The sequence below is a fragment of the Rhipicephalus microplus genome, chromosome 3 (assembly GCF_043290135.1).
Source record: "Rhipicephalus microplus isolate Deutch F79 chromosome 3, USDA_Rmic, whole genome shotgun sequence".
NCBI lineage: Eukaryota > Metazoa > Arthropoda > Arachnida > Ixodida > Ixodidae > Rhipicephalus > Rhipicephalus microplus.
The window spans coordinates 71,318,227-71,332,874 of NC_134702.1; the positions used below are offsets into that span (position 1 = coordinate 71,318,227).

Here is a 14,648-nt window from a genome sequence, read left to right on the forward strand (position 1 = left end):
TACATATGCGTAGATATAAATATCCTGACAGGTTGGTATCGAACTAATTAGTGTTTTAAATAAAAGTGGACTTACAACCATTCCTTGGTGAGCTTCACGACTCTATTTATATTTAGTTGACGAGCATCCATCCTTAGCACAATAAAATTCTCTTGATTGTGAAAATTCTGCTGACTACGCCGTCACATACTGTTGAAAATTTCAAATTTGTAGTGAGTTTAGTAATATAGCATGGCAAGGGTCCCAATCGCAGCTTATTGTCTTCTTTACCTAGCAAACTGTACACGGCTCTATAAGTCAGTATGTGTGCACCAGATTTAACAGGCTGATTTAGAGCCAATTTGTTGTGGTTTCAGTATAGGCTTATGAAAAATCTAGTTAGTGATTCTACCATTCAGAACAACCCTCTCTACGAGTTTAACCGCGTTATAAGTCAACATTATAGGTGTATTATTTTGTGTGTTAAACCCTGCTCCCCATTCCTTAGGTATTGGAATCACCTTCGCTATTTCCCGATCACGAAGACTCCAGGCATATTTTAACATACCTTACACACATTGACAATTTCACAGTTATACTATTTGAATAAAATTTGAATCATACGCGCTATGATTTCATCAGGCCCGTGAGCTGACAGAGGCAACTGTCTAATCACGCAGGATAGTTCAATGACTGTATCTTTGTCAAAGTCAGTGAAGTTTGTAAATTTTCGCTAAATGTTCGCTACATTCGGTGTAAATCTACGCTCGAGCCCTGTAGCGATTAACTCTAGAACTTTAGTAATTTCCACTGACGATAGAAGTGCACAATCTGAATTTACTGGTGCTGGTTGCATTTTCTTGTTTCTCTTGAATCAAAACAGTGCTTTTTCATTTTTTGGTTTCGAGAGCAAGTCATAATGTATGCGATCATGTTTCTGTTTTGCTTGGTCGATTGCGCGTTCAAAACTAGCCACGACAAATTCATAATTAGACCGAATTTCGGGGACTGATTATGAATAAGCTGCTTCTAAGCTGTCTGGCGTCGGCGGTGATTTTGTGTGCAATATGCATTCCAACAAAGACTATAACAAGCTCTCCTAGCCGATTCAACAGTTAGCTCAGCTCGTGTACAAGAGTTTTTAAAATTTGCGGTTAACTTCGTCGCTTTGGAATATTTCTCTCATCAGAGGAAGATGACATAGATGTCATTAGGTTATTCCGAAATTTATTATAATTTACAAAAACTCTAACTTAAAAACAAGGTAAGGTTTTCGGATAAAAAATTTCAAAACCTGTATAAAAGTGATCAGTGTTTGTGGCACACTCCAGCGCTGTCTAGGACGAGTCAGTAATGGCCGCACTTGCGAAACCTAAATGAAAGACCGATCGGTGCCGATTGCAAATAAATGTGGTGGTTCTCGCGTTTAGACACGAAAGTTTAGTGTCTGTTTTCCATTAAGGTCAGTTTTGAAACCCCAACACGTGTGATGAGAGTTCAATCCCCGATTAAAATTTTTCATTGTACCACGATCTGACTGATATAAAACTATGAAAATATCAATACGTGTTTCATTGTTTTATTTTTTTACTCTTTGTTGTTATTGTAGGCACGTTGTTCTTGGAGACTCCACCAAAAATGAATGAATGCACAAATGGAACTAATATTTGACAGAAGAAGTCGACTCTTCGGGCTTCTCTGGGGAAGGCGTTGTTGGATGAACAGCGTCAGGATGTTTAACTGGTGTCAGTTTTTGCTAACTCATCGAATCTGTAGTTGCCGTCAAAATAGAAACACAAAGCTAGTGTAGGAACCGAATGCCTACGATCATTATGAAAATGAATGTGGGTGAATGGAAAAAAGAAGGCAGGCGTGTCATCAATCAATCTGTCTTTTACAGTTGCGCCCTGGTGCGAGATAATCGAGCGCTGCTACACCACTCAAAAACAGGCCACTTGCAATAACATAATTCGCAAACGCGTTTTGTGCTTCATAACTGCATTGTAGGACATTTACAAAGGTTCTCATGTGGGTGCGTGGCAGGTGTTCAACGTTCATCACAAGAAATATGTGCGTATCGAGCAAGCAGGTATCATTTCTGATAAGGTATGCTGAATGGAATGCCAAATACCTATGCTTGATCTTTAAATCATCTCTCCAGCGCGCTGAGCTTCCGAGTGATCGGAAGCACGCTAAGATCACTCCAGTACCAAAAACTGATGAACATTCACTTGTATCCTCGTTTAGGCCTATCTCCTTGCTATGCACTAGTGTCCAAATTCTAGAGCATATAATATTCAAACATATGTCTATGTTTGTCGAAAGAAATAACCTAATCACGCCCCTTCAGCACGGCTTTCGCCAAGGGTATTATTCTACGGTAACCCAGCTTACTGAGACGTTTCATGACCTAGCAGCAGGGATCGATATGAATGGTCAAGTAGATGTTATATAATTGGATTTTGAGAAAGCTTTCGATCGTGTGAGTCACCAGAAATTACTAATTAAGCTCAAACCAATTCTGAAAAATGAGTATCTTTCAATGAGGAGGCAATGTGTTGCCATTGATGGTGTCACCTCGAGTTCCGCCCCCATGAAATCGAGTGTGCCTCAAGGGTCAATTTCGGGGCCATTGTTTTTTCTGTTATTTATATTGATACATAGTTATATTGTGCTAAACTTGCCCGTAAAAATGAAGCTTTTCGCGGACGATTGTATACTATATCAGGAAATTTATAGTTACAGTGATCAAGAATCTTTAAATACTGCACTAGCAATGCTACAAACATGGTGTGAAAATTGGAAGATGACAATTATAAAAAAAAAATAGTAGCAATGCAAGTTACGCGTAAGAAACAGCGGCTTCTGTTTACCTATCACGTCAACGGTCATGCGCTGTCCGAAGTAACTAAACACAAATATTTAGGGCTCATGCTCACATCATACTTAAAATGGAATTAACACATAGAATATATTGAAAGAAAGGCAATGAAAAAGCTTGGCTATTTGTGAAGGAGGCTTGTGAATGCCACACCACACATCAAACTTCTCGCGTACAAAACTTTCATTAGACCAGTATTGGAATATGGAGCTGCAGTGTGGGATCCCTTTACTGAGTCCAATATTAAAAAAATAGAAATGGTCAAAAAAATCTGTCCGATTTGTTTTTAATTGTTAAAGTTGGCGTACTTCCCCTTCACTTCTACTAATTGAAGCGGATCTCGAAAAACTACACGAGAGAAGAATGGAGAGGCTGAAGGTTTTTTACCTCATTTTCCACAGCAAAACTGGTATCAACAAAACAGTGCATATTGGACAAATAAGTGAATATTCTGTGCGCTCACATCATTCAAAAAAAGTTTTGGATTACGTAAACCGCACAGACACATTCAGGTATTCAATTTTTTTTTCAAGAACTACCCGTGAGTGGAATTGCCTATCACCCGATGCTGTACAGTGTCCAACAGTTGATTTATTTCTACATGCTCTCAATAACCACTAACACTTTTTTGTACAGCCATGCAGCCCAGAGTTACGCAATGCTTCCAACTTTTTAGTACGTTTCAGTCAGCAAAGCTATGCCATTGTTGTAATGTTTTTCTTTAGTTTTTTTGTAAATTAATACAAAAGTGTTGAATTGTACCCACTGTCAGTATGCTGTGTGATGTCAATTATGTTTTTTGTAGTAAACAGTTCTGTATGCCCATTCCTGCTTAAGACCTGGTAAACAAGTCAGCAGTATGTAATAAATAAATAAAATAACATTTATTAAAACTTGAAAAAAATGCAGTCTGTACGATCCATCTAACTCTTAGCCGATCCCCTCGGGTTTGTAGGTTCCAATTATCCAGAAGCATCATCGTCATCGAGCATTGACACCGAGCGCAAGTGTTTGAAAAGACCTATATGGCTTCAGCTCATTTCCTTCAAGCACGTGCTATATGTATGCTGCATTGGTCTTCTTCTTTTAGTTCTCCGCGCATGGCACATATCCATCGAAGAAGATTGAATGAGTAGATAGGAATTCTTCCTATAACTACAGTACTATGTAATGCATTGGTCATAGCCTTGTTTAGAAACATCTTCATCCTTATCATGATAAAGACCTTCGCTGTATCTACTTTATTTACCACCGCCTGCACTTACCTAATGCTTTAGCACTTTCGCGTGTCCCTTTGATAGACACTTCCGCTTATCGGGCCTTTGACCCGTTAAGTGTCCCATCTACAAAAAAGTCCTCTACGTCGCCTTCTAGTACTGACACGCCCACTTTTGGTTCTCTTGTAGCATACGTGGGCGAAATGTTTTTCGATTCCTCCGTTCTTTCGTTCAGTCTTGAGTCCTGGTTCACGGCGGTAATAATCGAATGACATAACCCATTCTGTCCATTCGGAAGCCCGGTGGTAGGTTAACGGCGTCGGTGGCGGGAAGCCTACCACTGTCGGGGCTGCCATTGTGCTGGCCGAACGCAGAGCGAGTGCCGCAATAGAAACTATAGTAATGCGAGACCCAACTCACACCATGTCATATCCGTTCTTAGCCGAGCGATGCGGTTGAAAGACAGACGCCACTCCATTGTCAATACAGCTAAAAGAAGCCCCAAGTTCGTTGAACAGCCGCTTTTCATGAGTTTCCGTTGATGACGTCATAGGGAGGCGCACTAGTGCTAGGCCAATGTCGTGTAGATTTCAGGCCTTCTCACTGCCACCGTGTTGTCACGTGCCTCGGCCGAGCGAGGGCGAGAGGGAGGCTGCGAAGCCGCTGCCATTGAGCGTCTTCCTTGAAAAAAAATGAAGCGTTAAGGCGAGTTTCAAGTGACCACAGCTTCATTTAACAATCTGTGTCTGGATTCGCACTGGATTAAGGAATCTATTGCACATTAAAGTTTCCCCAATTTATTAGTAGGCATTTATTATTGCATCTAAACGTAATATTGTGCGCTATCGAACACGTGAACCATTTAAAAGAGTGAAGCTTGGAATCGGTGGCCCCATAAAAGGGGGGCATAGGTTAGGTAAATGCTATTTTTGAATAACACACAGAGTAAAGAAGAGGCACACCAAACGCTCTAATTAATTTGCTATACTTCTGCAGTCTTCTCTACTGAGTGAGTCCGTTTGTACTGTTGCGCATGTTTCGAGATCAGTGTACCTGGTAGCCGCCCTCGAGTATTACAGCTGGAAATTGAGTTCAGACACAGGAAAAACGTTTAAGAAAGTGCTTTAGGACATGCTTTGTGCACCAGAGGCCCCTTATAGAAAGGCTACAAAACAGGCAAAGAATCGAGGTATGTACGGGCATCCGAATTAAATTGAAGAGCGGCAGCACATAATTTAAGGACAAGAAATTAGGCGAAGGCACTGCAGAGTCTCTGCACATAACTATATTACCCCCCCCCCCCCCCCCAAAAAAAAATGAACGGAGAATCGGCAAGGAATTCTACGTAGAATACGCAACAGATGCGCGGCACCACGTACCAGCCCTCTTTCCATTTATTAAACCAAGTGACCGGAGGTAAATAAGCCTGTAGAGCGATGCGCAAATAGCGAAATGTTTAGTGACAATCTGTGGCTCCCGTTGCCCGTTCTGAGAGTATTGCCCGTTCTGAGAATACGCTACGACGCGCGTTTATTGCTTTATTTTGATGTTTTCGATTGCGAGCAGCGGAACGTAAAACGTGGCCGGTTGAGCGTGAAAGTGAGTCTACTTCGTCTCGCCATCCCTTTGCAGCCAACCAGCCCCCCCAGCTCCCCTCTAACTCCACGTCTCGGCGAATGCACTCGTCGAAAGCGCTAAATCTTTGTTTTTCCTAGCACTGTCTCGGGACGATAGGTTATGGAGTGGCTGAACGCCCGTGACGCTCTGCTAAATATTTTAGGTCAAGGCTTCCACCAGCAAGCCAGAAGTGTAAACAGAAAGAACTGAACGTGTTAACGGCGTTGCTTTTAAAAGACAACTCAAAAGCAAGTAGTATAGACACGCACATACCTTCGAATCACGGAAAGAACGCATACAAGTGTCCTCCCGATGAACGGCACGCTCTCACATTGCTTTTTGATCCTCCTTTGAGAATGAAACGCTGGAGCCTTCGGCACACTGTCAATATGGGTGACAGCTGGACCCACAGCACTGCCCCATCGCGATAGCTTGCAAGTGTACACTACGCGTACATTAAGTGAAAGAAGCACTTCACATCACCCTGCAGCACTTCACGGAGACAGAAAAACATGATCATCTTGATGCAGTCACCAAAAGAAACACCAGCGCTCTGCTAGAGGCATCGTTAGTGTTAGCTAATTATCCTGCTATCTCGAATGGCGGGAGAATGCAATCGCACGTCTGCTCGCCAGGAGACGAGTGTTAAAACTGAGTGACGTCAGAGGCCATGCACGTAATCCTGAACAGGCTTGAATTATTTTCCTACAGGTGGCTTTGGCTTATCCCGAACCAAGATAACGATACCACTACAGACGCCGACACCAATGCCGTGGCAGAAACCGAAATTTCTGCAAAACGAGCTTTTTAATGCTATTGTTTCAAAATTAGCTGATGTCATCAAAATCGGGCATTATTGCCCAACTCATTACTGCTAAAATTGAATGAACCCACGTGCGCGGTTGCTGCCACGCGTCTTTTTAACAGAAAAAGTGCTTTAGACCGTGATCCGCCATGGCTCTGCTTACGTGTTTCCATCATGAATATGACGTTTTAAACAAATGCTAGCAGATTGCGAAAAAAAAAACGATATGCACAGGCTTTGGTACGGGGCGTCGAACAGGCGACCTCTTCAATAGCAGCGCCCGGCGCTAACCACTACGCCACACCGTTCAAAAGTCAAGACCGCAAACGGCAAGGCATTTATATTTATTATACAACATTTAACGTTCCTTGGAGCATCGCAGTTTCAGCGCGTTTCTGTCATCACTAGCCAGATGGCGCGACGAGTGCGCGTTGTAGCCGCTCTAAAGGCCATCACTCGTCTCTCGCGTGTCGGAGAGCGCCGCCTCCACGGAGAGGGGCCTCTCCTGTGCGCGCGCTTATCAGACTCGTGACTCGGGAGAGCGCCAAGGTCACTTCACTCCCTGCCGCGTCGACACTTAAGAAACGAGCACGCTGCTCACACACGAAAAAGCAAAAAACAGTGACAGCTGTCCCCTCCTACCTATTGCGCCTTTCTTTTTGTTTACAGGGCGTGATTCGAGTGGAGAGTTGTGACTGGTTAGTCCGCGCTCGTCCTGTGTAGTTCAGTTCATGCGTGCTTTCCGCATGAGGTGCGCGCTGCAACTTTCGAGCTGCTGCTGTTTGCCGTTCTTCACGTGACTTTGAGAATTGTTGCTGTTGCGTCCATTCTTTCTGCATTGTGGCGAAACAACGCACAGTAAGCGCTTAACTACTTACGAGAAGGCACGTTTCACTTTTGTGTTTTACCGATTCCTAGAAAGAGAGATCAGCCACATTTATTTTTCGGGGAGTGGTCGCAGAGTGCTGCTTCTCTTAGTTAATATAAAATTGCACCAATGCAATATTTATACATGGTGGCAGTTCAAGTCCCGTAGAGAAAAAAAAACTCAAATCTCCACCTAAAAAGGTGCTGTCACCATGAGCACCCCTTTATGCGGAGCTTCGGGTATTTCTCCACGCGGGGTTCACATAGTCACTATCAAGGAGAATTTCAGTGGTACTGATTATGTTTTCAAAAGTGAAGAGGCAGCACTCCAACCCAAAAGAACACGTGGGTTCATTGAACCCTTCCTTAAGAAGCCCAGTAACGAGTAGGATGATAAGCCCAATTTGGGTGGCATGTAACGGTTAGTTTTAATGCAACACCACCGAAGAGCTTGCGTCGTAGAAATTTCATATCAGTATCAGCGTTGGTGTTCGCGTGTTTTAACAGAAGCGTTACACAGCTTCACTGATCCACCATCTTCACGGAGTGGGGCCCATGATTCCTTTTGTTTTCTTGCACTTGTGGTACAATCTTTACCACTTTGCAGGAAATTGGTAAGATACTGTTACATTGAGCCGTTTTCAATTAAAAAAACGCCATGGGACCTTTTGCTAAGACGTAGTTACTTTTGACTGGTTTACTGCTCATGGATGACGTTTTTATCATGTTTTAGCACAATTTGGCTACATTGCTTTTTTTTTCGCCTGGACACTGTGGAAAGGATGCCGTAGCAATGGCTCTAATACTGCTGCTTGTCGTAGCACAAAGCGTGATTTGGGTAATCAGACGCTAAAATGACGCCCTGCAAATTCAGACAATTAACTGTTTACAAAAACTTATTTTCGAGCACGAACCTATGAGGTAAATTTTCACTCAAAAAACGAAGCATTATGACACGTAATTATTCAAGTTGGACATCAAATTTCTTAATTTTACCTGAAATATCCGCAGTGCACGCCGTCCGCACAGAAGCGTGGTATTGGGGCATTCATTCATAAAAGTACAGACTTGCAAAGGGTCAAGCAGGAGTGCATGGAACATTTATGGCTAAAAGGGAAAGTGGCATGGCAAATGATGCTCCTGGGTTTTGTATTATTCGGTAGACAAGGGCAAAAGCCAGAAAGGAAAATCAACAAATGGTACAGTGCACAGGAAATGACATTGACGAACTACGAAAAGAGTGCGAGGTAATTATATTAGGATATATAAATGCACACATAGAAGATATGGATGAATATACTGACCCAACAGGCAGAATGCAAATGGACTTGTGTAAAAGGCATGATTTAATCATTTGAAACAGCACCGAGAAATTTGAAGGGCAGATAACATGGGAGGTGGGAAGGCTCCAGACGACGATAGATTACGCAATAATGTCACATATGATGTATGATCGTATAAGGGAGATGAACATAGATGAATATGTGTCCAGAAACTTCGGTAGTGATCACAAACATATTAAGCTGAGTTTTGGAAGAGAAATAAAATGAGAAAGGTGAATTTACGAGCAACCACAAGGTAATATTTATTCAGAAAGACAAACAGAAATAGCAACTAAAGAGATTGAGAAAATAATCACCGAGGATACTAAAACAGAGTGGACGTACAAAAATATAACTCGATTGTTTGAGTTAGAGCTTGCTATAAGGTACAAGTCAAATCTACCGGGAAAAGCAGACACAAACCGAAGAGCTGGTGGTATGAGGAAGTTAAAAGAGCCATTGTAAGACGTCAGGGAGCCTCCAGGCAACACAGGTATGCTAAACAGAGTGGTGAACCGGAAGATGATGTCAAAAGAAAATGGGATAACTTTTTTGAGTTGCAGAAGGAAAGTGTCTGACTTTATCAGTGAAAAGATTAGAAGAAAGGGGGCCCAATGAATGGCGGAAGCAAACAAAAAGGCAAGAAAGGCAGGTGCAAAATTTTAGAACTATTTCAATTCTCTGAGTATTAAGACAAGCATTAAACAGATGTTTATCACTACAGTTCAAGGGGTCAGACTAGAAGGGGTAGAGGCAATGGACTATATGAAACAATTTTGTCAGAAAAATTTAAACATTAAGAAAACGCTGCCTGCATCATAACATATGAGATGGACCATTTAGCTCAGTGGCTCCACTGGGACAACGAGAGTTGGAAAGGGCAGATAAAAGAGTTTCTAATAGCACGACAACAGGCCCTGACGGCATCCCAATCACGCTAATAAAGAAACAAGAACCAAACTCTAAGCAAATATTAGGAGATGCAGTGATCAAAGCAATAATGGATGGTGAAGCTCCCAATAGGTGGAAACTAAGCAGGATGAGCATGATCTATAAAGGAAAGGGGGGACAAAGCCCTTATAAACAACTACTATCCTATAACAGTTACATGAGTAGTTTACAGGCTGGTTATGCAGATAGTAAAGGAAAGACTACAGACATGGGTGGAGAATGAACGGGTGCTGGGAGAAATACGGAATTGGTTCCGTAAACGAAGGAGGTTGGAGGACAATCTGTTTTGATTGATGCAGTGTATTAAAATAGCGAAAAAGGAACACAGGCTCATGTGGCTGGCATTTCTAGATATCAAGGGAGCTTTGGATAGTGTGATTCAGGAAGACTTGTGGGGAATACTGGACATACCAGATATGGAAGATGGAATAACTAATCTTCTAAAGAGAGAGAGAAAGAGAGAGAGATAAAGATGCAAGGAAAGGCAGGGAGGTTAACCAGACGCACATCCGGTTAGCTACCCTGCACTGGGGAAAGGATGAAGGGGAGAAAAGAGGTTGTAGAAAGATAAGAAGGTACACATAGTGATATCTATAAAAGTAACAAGGTAGTTATAAAATGGGAAGAACAAGTATGTGAACCTACAGAGATACAACGCGGGCTTCGACAAGGATGTCCCTTGTCCCCTTTGTTACTTATGCTGCATCTCCAGGGACTACAATCCAAAGTATAGGGGAGTCGACTCATTAAAGCCTCTCTTTTGCCAAGCAAGGAAAACACATTGAACAGTCATAACCAACATTGATGCATGCAGATGATGTAGTAATGATAGCCGACAACAAGAAAGATCTGCAAGGATTAATAGACATCTGTGTTAATGAGGGAGATAGGTTAAATTTGAAGTTCAGCAGGGAAAAATCGGCAAAGGGCACCAAGAATACAGGTGTAATGAAAAATAGGGCACTGTGGAACTACAATAGGCATGGCATTGTGAGAGGAATTGAGAAATGTGTCATGGTCCCGGGTTTGACGTTCGGCAATGCGGTCTTGTGCATGAAATCAGAAGTTCAAGCAAGATTGGAAATCAAACAACGTGGCATAGGTAGACTTGCCCTGGGAGCACAGGAGAATACCCCAAATCAGGGGGTACAGGGAGACATGGGATGGACATCGCTTGAGTGCAGGGAAGCTTGCAGCAAGGTAGAATTTGAGGACCGATTGAGAAAAAATGGGAGAGGAGCGTTGGGATAGGAAAGATTTCAGTTACTTTTGCATGAAGAATGTCGATACTAACTGGAGGAAACGAACTCAAAAATTGTCAAGCAAGTATTTAGACAACAGCGGAATACCAAGTCAAAAGGAAACATCTGTTAAGAAGAAGGTGAACGAAACAGAGGGGGACATGTGGAAGACGGGAATGCTTACGAAATGATCACTAGAGACCTACCGAACTTTTAAGCAGGAAATTGCAAGGGAAAAGATCTACGATAATTCTCGGGGTAGTTCTCTGCTCTTCGAGGCTAGAACGGGAGTATTGCGGATCAAGACGTACCGAGCAAAATACGAAGGCACAGACACGGTACGTAGTGCCTGTGGAGAGGAGGAAACGGCTGAACATTTGACAATGTTCTGTAAAGGGCTCCACCGTTTAGTCGAAGATAATGGCGCCGAATTTCTCAAAGCATTGGAGTTTAGGGACAGTGAAGGCAAAATAACCAAGAGGGGGCTGACTGATTGGTGGGTTTAATCGAGGGGCGAGTGAAATAAAATCATTAAACACACAGTGGTAGTACTTAAATTTGTGGCTATGTAGCTTGAGCCACCACTTAATCTAAAGGGCACCGCCGGATCCGTCCGTCCGGCCGTCCATCCGTCTATCCATCCATTCAACCATCCATACATCCATCCATCCGTCTATCCATCCATTCATCCATCCATCCATCCAATCGTCCGTCCGTCCGTCCGTCCGTCCGTCCGTCCGTCCGTCCGTCCGTCCATCCATCCATCCATCCGTCCATCCGTCCATCCGTCCATCCGTCCATCCATCCATCCATCCATCCATCCATCCATCCATCCATCCATCCATCCTTTGATTTATTCATTTAGTCAACCGTACATATCCATAAAATATTTGTTTAAACATACTGCAGACCAGCATTTTGGTCCAGGCAGGAGGGGCATAAGAAACATCAAATGACTCGCACCAGCAAAAAAACATGTATCGATACGTTAATAGTGGTCACATGTCTGTGAAAGAGCAACGAAATTTACAATACATTTGAACACTCTAATCACCAAGTAGATAATTTCCAGTGATATAGCAAAATTGTCAGACAAAAAAATGTCATGTTTTCGACGGGTATCATTAATAGTGGCTGACTTTACGCTACAAGGCACATTCAAGGCAAAATTTTTTTTGCCATATTTCATGAGAACTCCAGTTTCCAGCATCGCACAAATAACCAATAAAAAATTGGAGCAGATCCCCGAGGTAAATTATGAGTGGGGCAAAGCGTGTGGACGAACGGATGCACGCACACACGAATAGATGGACGGACGCACGGTAGTACGGATGGACGCTTCGTCCCACTCATCATTCACTCCATAGATATGGTGTAACACAATTTTTATTAACATACAATGCAACGCAACTAGCTACTATGACAACTATGACGACACGGGACATACGACCCACGGCTTAAAGAGCTTCTCCTCTAAAGAACACTTATGTTGATTTCAAATGCAGCGTTCGGCGATGCTTTGATACGAGCAATAAGAAAGGTGACTTACCTTACAAACAAGGCTCTTCTTTGTTGGAACAAAGTTTTTTCAGCCAATGATGTGGAGCCACTGCTGCTTGTGCAAGCCATCGCGTTTATCTTAGGGTATAATAAAAAACTGCGTAATCTTTTCCACTGTCGTTGTTGCAGTCATAGGCGCAACAGTACTGTATAGCGCCCGCACAAAGCACCGATAACAAAGCACGCGCTACGGTTGTTACGTAAAGCGTCAGCGAAAAAAAGGCGCAAGCGAAAAAAAAAAACACAAGCAAAGCGCAAGATCACGCGTCTCTAAGGGCAACCGAGAAAGAGACCAATCATCCTGCAGAAAAAGTGTCGGAGACCGGGAGGATGCGAAGGACGTCGAGCGCGCGGCGGCGGGTAGAGTGGATGGCGGTACTTTCACAAGATCAAGGGGCTTTAGGCGATGCAACAACGCAGTTTTCCGTAGTTTTCTGCAGCTCCGTCTTGCGATGCAGATTCCACAAGTTTTTTGCGGGTGACAGTACATCAATAGAGTTTTAGTATTGCGGAAAACAGAAAACGCAAGGATTTAGCGTTAGCTTTAATGTTGCGTGCTTCAAACTGAGCATGGGCAGAACTTTCACGTAGCACGAACACTTACGTACCAGTGCTATTTATGGCATACAGCGTGCAACGCTTACGCGCGCAAGAGATGCCGTACGTAGGACAAGATGGCCGTATCTGTTGAAGCGATGGCCGTATCTGTTGAAGCGACAGCCGTTCACTTCGAATCTTTATAGTCGTCAGTTAGTATTGCTAGACCCCTTCGTATTTGATTAAAATTTGAGTAATGGGGCTTCGCCAGCTTTATACGGCCGATAAAAGAACTACGTTTTCGAGATACATGCCCAATCTGGGGCTCAAGAGTTTAAAAAAAAAAGGCAGCATATCCACGGAGTGAATTATGGGGAGTGGGGCGAAGCATTCGTCTGTCCATTCGTTCTTGCTTCCGTCCATTCCTGCGTACGTCTCTGTAACCGTCCATGCGTCCATCCACCCGTCCGTGCGTGCGTCTGTTCGTGCGTCCGTCCCTGCGTTCGTCTATGCATCTGCGCCTGCATCCGTTCATGCGTCCATCCATGCATCTGTCTGTGTGTCCGTTCGTCCTTCTATTCAGCACTCCAAGTACCATCATCTCGCATCTTTTCATCATATATTCTCCATATAGAAGCACCGACATCCAGCGGACATTTCAAAGACTAAACGGGAGGTGGCACATGCACACTTTCCTACGGCTTGCGCTTCGGGTTTACTTCCCATCTTTAACCACCTCGAGTTCATGGTATATACTAGTTCACTGTATTCATGGCTATGCGGCTCAACGCTCGCTAAACCTTTCTAAAAAAGGTTACACCCAGCGAGTATAACGTAGCAACCCTTTCTTGTCCGATCGCGCTCAATGTACAAGCCAATAGCTGCTAATGGGGATTGCAGCGTGCGCGTTACCTAAAGGCCGAATTCTCCTGTCTCTCATTCACCCTTAGCAGCCATTAACATGTGCATTGAGCACTATCTTTTATTGTTCAACAACGCACAGAAGAAATCTCTCACCGGAACCACCTTGGAGGTCAAAATCGTAAGGACCGCTATTTCGGGTATGTGCCACTGGTGGTTACGTACTACGAGGGACGCACAAGCCACGCCATAAGGAGCTTCGCCCCTAAAAACAAGACAAATAGCGTAGGACCCGCAAGGACCGCAGAGCCCGTTTGCTGTGATCTCGAGGAGAGGGTGCGCCTTGGTGGACACAGGCTATTCAAAAACTCATATGGCACACATACGCAAACGCAACGCCCACTAACCTGCAGCGTACACTATTGAAAAACTCCCTATTGTAGCACACACAGATATATACGCATCTGAAGAGGTAATCTTTCCATGCTATCGCTACTTCAGGAATAGTCCAGTAAGGAAGAGCAAAAAATTGTCAAGCAGAACATTTTCAACGCAGCATAACAATGAACGATAGACTGTTTGTTGTGTATGCCAAGCACACACGGCGCACACAGTGCTACGTTTAAAGTACACACGCTACGCAATTTATTGATGGGCGTCTCTGTGCGTGGTGAACACTTGATTATTCACCACGCAAGAAATACGTCGAAGTATACATCGAGCGAAATGTAGTTAAATGTAGTAGTCCCTACATTGTCTAAAAAAAAAAGAAAAACAAAGTCACCCGGCGAGCGGGGAACATTAAGCCGG

The 14,648-nt window shown here is 43.5% G+C and overlaps 1 protein-coding gene across 1 annotated transcript in view; it reads right to left on the reverse strand.

Annotated features, from left to right (window-relative positions):
• LOC119161007 (solute carrier family 35 member G1) overlaps positions 1–6,315 on the reverse strand; it is an 83,536-nt gene extending 77,221 nt beyond the window's left edge. Inside the window, exon 1 of the mRNA XM_037413319.2 lies at positions 5,968–6,315. The gene's annotated coding sequence lies outside the window, so the exon portion shown is untranslated. The remainder of the gene's footprint in view (positions 1–5,967) is intronic.
• Between the last annotated feature and the right edge of the window lie 8,333 nt (positions 6,316–14,648).